The sequence below is a fragment of the Panicum hallii genome, chromosome 3 (assembly GCF_002211085.1).
Source record: "Panicum hallii strain FIL2 chromosome 3, PHallii_v3.1, whole genome shotgun sequence".
Lineage (NCBI taxonomy): Eukaryota > Viridiplantae > Streptophyta > Magnoliopsida > Poales > Poaceae > Panicum > Panicum hallii.
In genome coordinates this window covers 59,051,763-59,063,649 of record NC_038044.1, presented here as the reverse complement: position 1 = coordinate 59,063,649, position 11,887 = coordinate 59,051,763, and the positions used below count along the sequence as shown (strand labels likewise).

Genomic DNA, 11,887 nt, shown 5'->3' with positions numbered 1-11,887 from the left:
GCCGGCCTCGTGATCTTCGCCCTCCGTCGTCTCTCCTTTGAGGAAGTGGAGCACGTCGGGCAGGGACGCGGCATTGATTGGGTGCTTCCCCAGGATGGGCTGGAACCTGCCTGCTATGACTGCGTCGAAGCGGCGGTTGACGAGGTCGGCGGACTTGGCCGGGATTGGTTGAATCCCAAGCCCGGCGGAAAACAGAGCTTCGCGCGTCCTCTGCGTGCAGGGCGCGTGGAACGTGAAGTGGCTGCGGCTGCCGCTGCTGTTGGCGAGGTCCGTCTCCACGAGCCCCATGGCGACCACCAGGTCGGCGTCGGCGAGGTAGAGGTACCTGGCGCCTGCGCCCGCGACAGGTACCGGAAATATTGCCGGAAGAAAGACACTAGGGCATCCAGAGACTCTCGCGCCGGCTCAAGCCACCGCGTCGGCGGATCGCCCAAGGCCGCCTCGTCGTCGGGCTCGGGCGCCGCCGTGCGGTAGCGGAGGCGGCTGCGTCTGAGTTTGCGCTGCAAGGGGAGGTCGATCACGGCGTAGAAGACGATGTTGGAGCGGGGCTCCAGGAGGCCGCGGCACATCCCGCCCGCGAAGCCGGACTTGAGGGAGGCGATGAGGTCGGGGTGCTCGGCGACCTGGAGGAACCTGGAGGCGGCCTCGAAGTGCCCGCAGATTCTCTGCAGGAGGGCCTCCCTGAGCGCCGCCTCCGCCGAGGAGGGCGCTGCCGTCATGGACGCACGACACAGGGAGCCCCCTGGCCTCGCGCACGCCGGCGTAGCGGCGGTGGTCCACCGGCGGGTGCAGAGCCTCCGCGTACATTGTTGTCTCCGCGGAAGAAGCGAGGGGGCAGTTCGGGGATATATGAAAGTATGCCCGGTAGAACGAGTCGGACACCGAAGGTTGATCATAGTCGACTATAATACGGATTATTTTGTTTCTAATGTTCATCAACCTTGCATTCTGTGACCCTTGTGTTGCTTCGCATCTACCATTTCATGCTAGTTAATTCCGCATTTTCTCCACCATCTCTACTACCAATCTCTTCTCTATTTCTACCTATCTCCACAACTAAACAAACGAAGAAGGCGAACGTACGTCGCCCTGCGACCGTCGCCCCTCCCTCGCCATCGGCACCGCCTTCCTCGCGGACCGCCGCACCGCCGTCATCCCCGCCTTGCGAGAAGGCCGCCGCACCGTCGCGCCGCCGTGCCGCCGCCATCCCTTCCAAGTCCAGAGCGGCGCTCGGCCTGCTGCCTCCATGCGCTCCGCGCTCGGAGCGACGCGCGGATCTCCCCCTCGACACGTAATGACAGCCTCCCCCTCACGACGGACCCCTGAGCCCTCCCCCCTCGAAACGGGACTCCAGCGAGTGGCGCGTCTTCGACGACGCCTGCCCGTACTGCCTCGCGCCGCTCTCCGAGGGCAGCATCGACGACAAGGGCCGGCTCCAGTGCGTGTACACGGCTGGTGCATCGACGGCGCCGGCACCTGCAAGTTCATCCCCCAGGCCGCCGCCCTCGGCCCACGGGTACGCCGCACTCCGCCGATCACCATTTTTCCTCTCCATTGGCATCACCATTCGCCGCCGCAAAGTGAAATTAAAAACCTTCTCGTGATTCTCGTGGCAGGTGCACAAGAACAGCAAGGCCTGCGTGGCGTCGTACCCCTGCGTGGTGCAGAACAACATCCTGTGGTTCTACCCGAGGGCCGAGCCAGAGCACAAGGACGTGCTGCGGAGGAAGCCGCCGCCGATGATTCCCGAGATTGAAGACCCGGAGTTAGTCACCGTCTATGGCATCAGGGATCTTCCCTAATAGGTCTTCCCTAATAGGTACAGGCTCAAACATTTTTCAGTGTCTTGCTATGCTTCTTCCATTGGTCGATCCAGTTGCGTTGTGCTTTTGGATATTCATGGTTCAGTTATAAGTAGCTTGTAGCACTTGCAAATTGCAATGCAGGTATGATGTTTTGGTAGAGCTGGTGACCATTTTTATCATTTTCGTGTGCTTGTGACGGTGATCAACAGATTTGAGGGAAGACGTAAGTTCTCGGTGCATTGTCATTATGGGAAAAATGCTTTCAAAACTTTGACTAGAATACATTCACCTAACACATTAGCTAAGAAAACAAAGTAGCAGATTGATATAAGTACAGTGAATTTTGGGCAAAGTATGATCTACATTCTTTCAGGTGCCATCTCTACTATTCTGATTTGCTGTATGCTGCTCCAGGTGTTGGTGAGATAAGCTCTCGAGCTCCAGGTGTACATCCCTTTGTTTGTTTCTCCTTATGCTTACTTCTGACAGGTTGTTATAGAATCATATGTCTTGATCATGTTGTTCAAAGGGTGCTCTTGGTCAGTTGATTATCCCCTTTGCACCTGTGCTCTCAGCCGGGATTCTGCTGAAGGAGAACCATGCTGCTGAATTTGACTACAAGCAAGTCAGGTAGCTTGATAAACATTTGTGTTTTCTTGAATTGTTGATGCACCCATGGACAGTAATGCCAATTAGGATTTTGCTGAATTCAGGTTCATAAAAAATTCTACAAGTGATTGGGCAACACTGGAATGTCCCATGGTCAGCTTGCGATTCTGAGGTGTGCACACTTACTAGATCATCAAAAATAAAAAGGACTAAAAGACAGAAATTACAAGCTGTTAAATGTTAAGTTTTTATGGGGAGCTTTTGTTTCATACCATCTGGTGTTATTCTGATTATGTAGCAAAACTAACAGGCAACAAGACATGCAAGTTACTAATGCTTCTTTTATGCAGAAGAACGTGAAATTTTGTGTTATATGCTTATGGCCAGGCCAATAATAATTCATTTTTTCATGAAAAAGCTTGACATTATGGCCTGCCAATTCATTCAAATATTCTCTATGTGTTGTTATCTATTGTTACTTTAACATTAATGTGCTATACTATTATTTGAAAGTTAGTTGTTACCTTCTACTATCAATTATTTTGACAGGCTACGATTTTCTCCTTCCTTTTGGCTGTATTGTTGTTGGGACACCAAATTTTGTTCAAAGAATTCGGCTGTCTCATTCTCAGGAATCTTTCTCTATGGTGTTGGTGTGCCGGTCTGCTGTGATCTTACAAGGTTGTCCTTAGCTTGTTGATTCAAGTTGTTGTGACCTTGAAAAAAATACATGCTGCTAAGTTTGCACTTGTTGATTCAAGCTTTTAGTAACTGTATCCTTCTTCCTCCAAACCTGGCTGGATGCAGAGGGGCTTCCTAGCTTCCATTTAAGTTTGCATAACATTTTTTGAAAAATGACTGTATTTTGGATTGCAGTGGCTTCCAACCTCAATAACCCGGAGAACTAGAAAGGTTTGCAACAAGATCCTTTTGTTCTCTAGATAGCATGTAAGTATTTTATACCTTGGAGAACAAGAAATATGGAACCTTTTATTTCTTCTTTGGTAATGAAGATTTCATGTTTCGGACCTGCAGAGGTTAATCTCAGATAACCATGTGTGGTTGCTTCCATACAGATAAGCCTAATCTGCTTAATTTGCATTTTACCTCTGCTATACCTAACATATATTGTCTGAATTAAACTATAGTGATTTCTTACCTTTGAGTTTCTTGCAGACTTGGTGTACTGGACCATGGATATGACTTCCAAATAAGCGTTCAGAAAGTTTTTTTGAAGCACAATCATGAGTACATGACAACCACCAGCTCCTTTACATGGGTAAGGCAAAAGAATTCCCAAAATAATTTGATTGAGCTTACTTTCCGTGTTAATAGTTTCATAGGCTAGACCATCTCTGTGGATTTAATCTCATGGTACATTTATTTTTTATACATAAAGTACAAAGCTTTCTTGTGTGACATTAGTTTGGCAGCACCTGGTGAAAATAGTTTTGCAATAAACCACTTAATGCTATTGTTACATTCCGTATAGGAAGCTAGAAACTAAAAATGCTGAGTAATACACTGAATGCTGCTATCTAAAATACTTGTTTTAAAAAAGTATTCATGTTTATGGAAAAACTTAAGAAAATAAAAGATACATGCTTTGTTTGTGTTCACACTTATTTTCATACACTTCTTGCAGAGCAATTTAGAGACAATATTTATGAAAGAAAAATGTTGAATGCTATCATGTATGAAGAAGTGTTCACTGAAGAAATAGGTCGAGGCCAATCGGCCTTTTATCGTAGCCTTGCAGGTTCAAGGTTGAGGTGAAGTAGGTGTAAGCTCGCCTACCACAATTTGCCTGACTCCTTGTAAAAATTTATGAATTGATGATTTTGTGAATATGGCTTAGGCTATGTATTCAGGTTGTCCTGATATTTGAAATTATGTTTGAGTGCAGTGTTTGTATTACTTCTCTTTGTGAAACCATTGTTAGAATGCCACTATTTTTTTTTTCTTCAAAGCTTTGAGGTACTAAAACGATCACTTAATTTCCATAAAACAAAACAAACGGTGCTTGGCATTCCATCGCCAGCTTGCGTATTGCGAGGGGAAATCGGTAATTGTCAAGTTTTATGTCACTAATTTGTATTTGATAAACTACCACAAAGTGTGAGGTGTACTTTGAGAAGCTACGGAATTCTCAGTTTTAAAAAAGGAAAAAGAGGGTAACAGTGAATGTTCAGAAACTCTAAAAATACCATGGTATTGAGAAACTACTGTTTAAGAAACTTAATTAATAGTTTGTGGTACACAAACACTCCAAAATATTTGATACTAGAAATCACGATATTGTCTCAAACACTCCAAAAAACTTGATACTATAGTATATGTACATTGTATTAAGACGATATCGACTGTTACGCCCGTAGCAACGTACAGGCTACTAAAAAACTAATTGCGAAATAATTTTTTTGTACGACCCTCACCGTCGTTCCGCCGGCTTGCATCCTGCTCCGTTCGATTCAGGACGTCAAGCCGACGAACGATGGCCCGTAACATTCGCTGGTCCATTCCACCTCCCGCGCATCGTCGTTCTGTCAACAATCAACAACAGCCCTTCGTTGTAGACGTCAAAGCAGCCAACGATGGGCATTCGCCGTCCTATCTTTCCTTCCTCACATCCCACGACCCTGATCCAATCTACCTCCAGCATCGTCGCCGCCTCCATTCGTCCTTCCACGTTCCATCCTCGACAACGCGGAGATCCCTCAACCTCACGGTCGGCGGCTCTCCTCCTCTTCGTGCAGTGAAAAATCTTTCCGAAACCGCTGCTCCTCTCCGTGCTCTCCGCCCTGTCACCGCCGGCTCCACCACGCATTTGCACCCGCAGCGCGTCCCCCTCGCTTGCGTGCGCCGCCCGCGGCGCCAGTGTATTTTTGTGCGCGTGCAGAAGGTTCTAGATTTCGGGAGGAGCGTTCGGAGGTAACTGCAATATCTCCATCTAATTTTAGTCAGGTGGGATGTTGCAGCTGCTCATTATCTATATGCAAGATGTTGTCTGCTACATCACTTCTATTTTGTTGGAAAGATTCATCTCAACTTTTGTTTGGCCTCCTGGCTCTATCAGAATGTTCAGCTGCTCCTGAACGCAAATAATTTCCAATTTACTTCAAATTGACAATACATTTATTATATGACGGTTACATTGATTATATAAATTTCTGTATAATGTCCCGATTTTATTGATTGAATAAAATTTCTCCGCCGTCTCCCATTGGCCTGCATGTAGAACAACTTTGAACTGGTCTCAGCTGCTTTAATTGCTGTGAGTCTGGCCGATTGTTTTGCTCTCAGCTTTTCCACGGCCGTCATGCCAAGAAACTTCACTTTCAGATCTCGTTTCAAACTGATCTCCTGATCACTGAGTTGCCTAAAATCCTACACGACATCAAGAATCCCAATGAGCATTTTTGCCGCACAAAGTAACAGCTTATTACTTCCAATCATCGATCTGGCCCACTTTGTCAGTGCCTTGCTGGTCCGCTGTAGCTTTGTATGCAGCTGAAGATAAGGGTTTACAATGCGAACTTCTTTTTGCCAGGCATCAGCGACCACTTCATCATAACCTTGCAGCCTTGGCCAAAATACTTCAAACCTGAACCCCCTAAACTTCTTTACTGTTTCATGCCCGGTAATGAACAGAGGGCAGTGGTCTGAAACTCTGGAAGACAATGCCTGCAAGTAAACATTGGGCTTCATCAAATCCCCTCGGCAGTGCAAAAAGCCCTGTCAATCCGTGTTTGAGTTCTATCATTTGACCAAGTAAATTTCCGCCCTCTCAGATTCAGCTCCTTTAACCGTAAATCATGCACCAAATCTCTGAAGGCCCCCATCAATCTCCTATTCAGGTTATCATTGCTCTTGTCACTAGCTTGCAGAATCAGATTGAAGTCACCGACGAGAAGCCACTTATCTAGCACATCTTGACTGATCCACTCAGTTCACCCAGGAACTGCAACTTCTGCCGGTCATGAGGAGAAAGCTGAAGCGATTTTTGATCATTTCAGCTCGCTTTTTGGGCAGCCTGCTGTTAGAATTGCATCACTGAATTGGGAGGAGTTAGGCCTACAACGGCATGATTTGTCACATCTAGAGGAAGAGTTCACCGAAGAGGAAGTAAAAACTGTTATAAGTGATATAGCGGCTGACAAAGCGCCAGGTCCAGATGGGTACATTGGGGTATTTTTGAAAAGGAGCCGGACAGTAATCAAGGAGGATGTCATGGCGGCGTTGAATTTTTTCCGTCTACAACACGACCAGCACCTTTTACATCTGAACAAGGCCCATATGGTGTTGCTCCCTAAGAAACAAGATGCACAGTCAATTGGGGATTTCCGATCGATCAGCCTTACACATTTTATTGCTAAGCTGATATCCAAAATATTAGCGACAAAATTGTCTGGATAGCTCAATGCACTGATCTCAAGATCTCAAAGCGCCTTCATCAAGAGAAGAAGCATTCAAGATAATTTTCTATACACGCAAAACTTAATTAGAGACTTGCAAAGAAGGAAGCAACCGTGCTTATTCTTAAAGTTGGATATAACAAAAGCTTTTGATAGTGTGCGCTGGGATTTTTTGATGGAAGTTCTGGAGCAACTTGGTTTCAGGCAAGGTGGAGATCCTGGGTTTCTGCTCTATTGGTGTCTAGCACAACGGCAGTCTTGCTGAATGGGGCAAAGGGCAAGTGGTTCAGGCATTTCACGGGGTTACGGCAGGGTGACCCTTTGTCACCAATGCTGTTCATCATCGCCATGGAGCCCCTGCAAAGGATGTTTGATATTGCAGTTCGGGATGGTTTGCTGAGGCCTTTGGGAGGTCGTGTTTCCAAATTAAGGGCAAGCCTATATGCTGATGACGCTGCAGCGTTTCTGAATCCTATCAAGGAAGAAGTGCAGTCTTCCCAATAAGATGCCACAATATCAACTTGGAGGAGGTGATGGAGGGCTTTTCTTGCTCGACTAAATACTTTCCCTGCTCTTACTTGGGTCTGTCTCTGCACACACGGGAGCTGCGACGGGTTGACATCCAGCCACTGATTGACAAGGTGGCAAACCGTCTGCCTGCGTGGAAGGGAAGATTCATAAATAGGTTTGGCCGTCTCAAGCTACTGAACACAGTGCTCACATCCCTGCCAGTGTATTTTCTAACAGCTTTTAATCCGAAGAAATGGCTGATAAAAAAGATTGACAAGATCAGAAGGGGGTTCCTGTGGAAGGGTAACTCAGATGCTAGTGGTGGACAATGCCTGGTGGCTTGGGAGAAACTAAAAAGACCCAAAATAGGGGGGGGGGGGGGGGGGCTCGGAGTGCTTGATCTAGAAAAATTCAGCAGGGCTCTACGACTTCGCTGGCTTTGGTTTCAGTGGGTTGACCCTGATCGACCTTGGGTGGGTGCTGATGTCCCGTGCTCTGAAGTGGACAAGCAGTTATTTAGATGTAGCACCACTGTGACAGTTGGTGATGGTAGAAAAGCTAGTTTCTGGGAGTCTATTTGGGCAGATGGTCATGCTCCTAGGGACATTGCCCCTCATCTATATAAATTGGCATGGAGGAAAGGGCTAACGGTAAGGGAGGAAGTGGAGAATCAGACATGGACCAGGGGCTTGTGGAGGATGTCAACAGCAACAGAGATGGCCGAATTTGTGCTTCTGTGGGAGCAAGTGCAAGCGGTGCAATTCTCAGAAGTACAAGATGTGATTCGTTGGAAGTGGACTGCAACTGGACTGTATACTTCAAAGTCGGCTTATGACGTACAATTCATTGGCTCCTACTGCACGTTTAACAACAAAGCAATCTGGAGAGCAAAGGTTGAGGGCAAGCACCGATTCTTTGCTTGGCTAATGGTACAGGAAAGGCTACATACTGCAGATAATTTGCTGCTGAAAGGGATAGCTTGGGACCCGCTGTGCTGCTTGTGTGACCAGGAATTGGAAACAACTAAGCATCTCTGTCTACATTGTTGCTTTACTCGGGAAGTTTGGCATTTGGTGCAAGAATGGACTGATGGCCTAATCAGTGTTCCGATGGCAGGAATGGAGATAGAGGACTGGTGGAATTTATCATTGCAAGCCACAAGCGCCCAAAATAGATGTCGAGTGGCGGCTGTACTGATATACACGGCCTGGAATATTTGGCATGAACGGAATAGAAGGATTTTCCAGGGTGCCTCGCAATCAGCAACACGAGTTCTAGGTTTGATCAAGGAAGAAATGGAGGTCCGGAGGCATGATTGTGAGGGCCGAGTGGTCATTTAGTCTTTTAATGTATCCCGTTTGTAAGAGTTTGAGTCTTTCAGTTATTTATGTAATCACAATTACTGTAAGAACCCACCTTCTACTCTTTCTTATATGATCCGGCAACGCTCCTGCCTTTAAGTTCAAAAAAAAAAAATTCTGTATAATGCAGCTTATAGCTGAGCTGTTATCGGCATCTGTTTTTTAGCACATAAACAACTACACCAAACCTTTCTGATAATAAAGCTGTACCAAAATTTTCTGATACAGGAACATGTGTTTGTCAGAACGATGCTTACAAAACAGCTGCTGTAGTCTTTTACTAATTCAGTGCTACGCACTTCACTTCCCTGTTAGACTGTGATCTTTTTAGACATGCATGTCTTCCGCTAAGAAAACTAGAGTGATAGCTGGTTTCGTGAGTAGGAGTATGCCTAAATTGCATTTTGTTTGGCCTCAAGTCTGGTTCCGTGAGAATGTTCAGCTGGTCCTGAATGTAAATATTTGCCCATTATCTTCAACTTTTAATCATAAGCCAGCTGAAATATGACTGAATTGTAAAAGAATCCATGAACCAGTCAAGATTAGGCAATTGTAGTGCATGGTGACCAACGTGTTGACTCCAGCCTCTCCTTGTCTATCTTTTTGCGATTTAGTTTGCACAAATAGCTTCATCAATAGCCATACTACTTTCCTAGCTCATATACGTGGGTTGCATTGATTATACAATTTTCTGTCAGCAGTCTTCATTCTAGAACAGCGTTACAGCTGAGCACGTTACTTGCATCTGCTTTTTTAGCACAACATGTATTTACATAAGAAACTAATTATACCAAGTCTCTCAGATAAAATATTTCTGATAAGAAAGCTGTTAAGATTACCAATCTTTTCTGGTACAGGAACATGTATCTAGCTGAATGCTGCCTACAGGAACAGCTGTTATAATTTTGCTATTAATTCAGTGCTATGCCAAATCTTTTTCTTCCTTTTCTTTATGAGTTGACTAAATATTCAGTTCTCAGGTTGTTACAATATAATATGAGGCGTTGAGTATTGCACTACAAGGAGTGCGGACTCCTTACATTCTCATATATTGACAAAGCTGATGGTAGCATGAACTTGATGGATATAAACCAGAGGACCAGGTCTAACACTGTTTTAGAGGTTTGTCACTTGCTAGGTCATTTTGTAATACATTATTGAGATCTGAAATAGTTTCAATGATCAATTTGATCAGTAAACCTTTTCCCAGTTGAGAAAGCTTTCAGGTGACAATTTTAGTGTCTCGAGACAAAGCTGACAATACGGGTATTTCGCCAATGCATGCGCCCAACTTATTCTCACAAAACATTACCTGTCTAAACTGTTTTTGCTTTAAAATTAACCTTATTCTCAAATGGTTTAGGAATGTCTCTTAACAACATTCATATGAAACTTAGAATCTCTCATACAATTATTTGTTCTGATCATAATTAATTTCGTATAATTTTATTTTTTATTCTGATTTCAGTTTGTGAATCCATACACAAAATAGGCCTTGAAGGGGGACTAATTATTCGAAGGAAGAGACCAACCTAATGGGTTTCAAGGAATGCTTGTTTTTATACAGCAGTTTCTCTATGTTGGAACTGGATATCATTGTTTTGTATTTCAGAGCACGATTGTTTTTGTTGAAGTGTAGGGAATCCTATTCTTCTTACATGATTTCAGAAAGTATATCTGGATGATGATATTAAGAAAGGCCAGCGAATTAGGTAGAAATACATTTTAGTTCAGTCCTTCATCACTGTTCACTTTACGGTGCAAAAAAGAGTTGGTGCTTCATGATGTGCATTAGACTGTAGGTTCGTTCGATTATGGATCCTACAATATATTTTCTTTGAATAGTTGGGCTGTTTACACAATCCTGATTAATTTTTTTACATTTGCATTCAGTTAGCTTTGGATACTTTTACTGTAACCTGCTAATATAATATAATCTGATCTATTTATGTCTCCCTCAAGGAGCCAAGGTCAATGAGCCTTGCAATATGGCCTTGGAACCTGAAAAGGCATTTGCCATATTTTTTTATGAATTTGCAAAGACTGAGGTAAGCCTTTGACTGTTTGAGCCTTGCAATATGGCGTTTGTATTTAGTTCACAGCCTGCGCTTTCTATGTGAAGAATTTTGGAAAGAAGAACAAAAAACTTGGCTCCGGGAGGGGGAGATTTGAGGAAACATATAAGAAACAGAATAGCTTTCTTATTTGTAATTGATGAAACATATCAAATTTACAAATTATGAAACAAAAAATCTGAATATTTTGAGTTTTTATTTCTACGCTTATGTCTCTCCATTGAGGCCACTGAGCCAGCTATAACATTTTCCAACATTGTTTTGTACTTCATAAAGGCTCTTTTCATAGCTTCTATTCTAGAATTCTTTTGTTACACGTTGTTAGTTCTGCAGAATGACCGAATGATATTGTTGCTTTGGTACTTGACAAGTGTTTTTTTACTTTATTTTGAGATGACCTAGGTTTTTTACAGATATTGAGTTGCATCTTTTTTTTATCACCCGTAGCAACGCACGGGTATAGACCTAGTTTGACTATGAATTTGATTGTGTAATAAAATCATGTAGTTCGAAAGGTCTCTATCCAGAGTTATGGTAATCAGTAATGTTAGTTCAGTTAACAACTCATGGTTGTTATACAGGATAGCGTTGCGAAGGAATTTCTTGTCTAACATATATGTCTCTGACGTTGGACCCACTTCTCATACTTGAAGGGAGGATAAAAGGGTACATACCCATAAAAATTGATCCTTAGTACAAACTTACCAAAAAATGAAAATTTTTCATCACCACGTGCGGGGGCTTACCCACCCTGTTGCTCATGCTTCCGACATATTTTCTTTCCTGATCGAGATGGACATAGTCCATCAATCATGCATTCATCGGTTCTTCCTCCGGTCCCCAATTCGTCTCCAGACCAATCCAGGCCTCTCCTCCCGATCCACGCAGCCCCTCAGCTCCCTTCCGGTCCACTGCGGAGAAATTTACGATTTCGTCATTCTCAAACGTGAGCTCGTTAGAATGCCATCAAACTTTTAAGAGTTTCGATGTAGCGCAATTATGAAACAGTATCCCTCAGCTGCAATGCAATTTTCCTCTTTTTCAATTTATTTTGTAATTTCTCCCTTCTCTAACCACGTGAGCTAACCATTTTACTCTTGAGCCACCCAGCA

The 11,887-nt window shown here is 44.2% G+C and overlaps 1 pseudogene; it reads left to right on the top strand.

Moving 5' to 3' along the window:
* Window positions 1-717: 717 nt before the first annotated feature.
* Window positions 718-1,802, top strand: LOC112885557 (annotated as a pseudogene).
* Window positions 1,803-11,887: the final 10,085 nt, after the last annotated feature.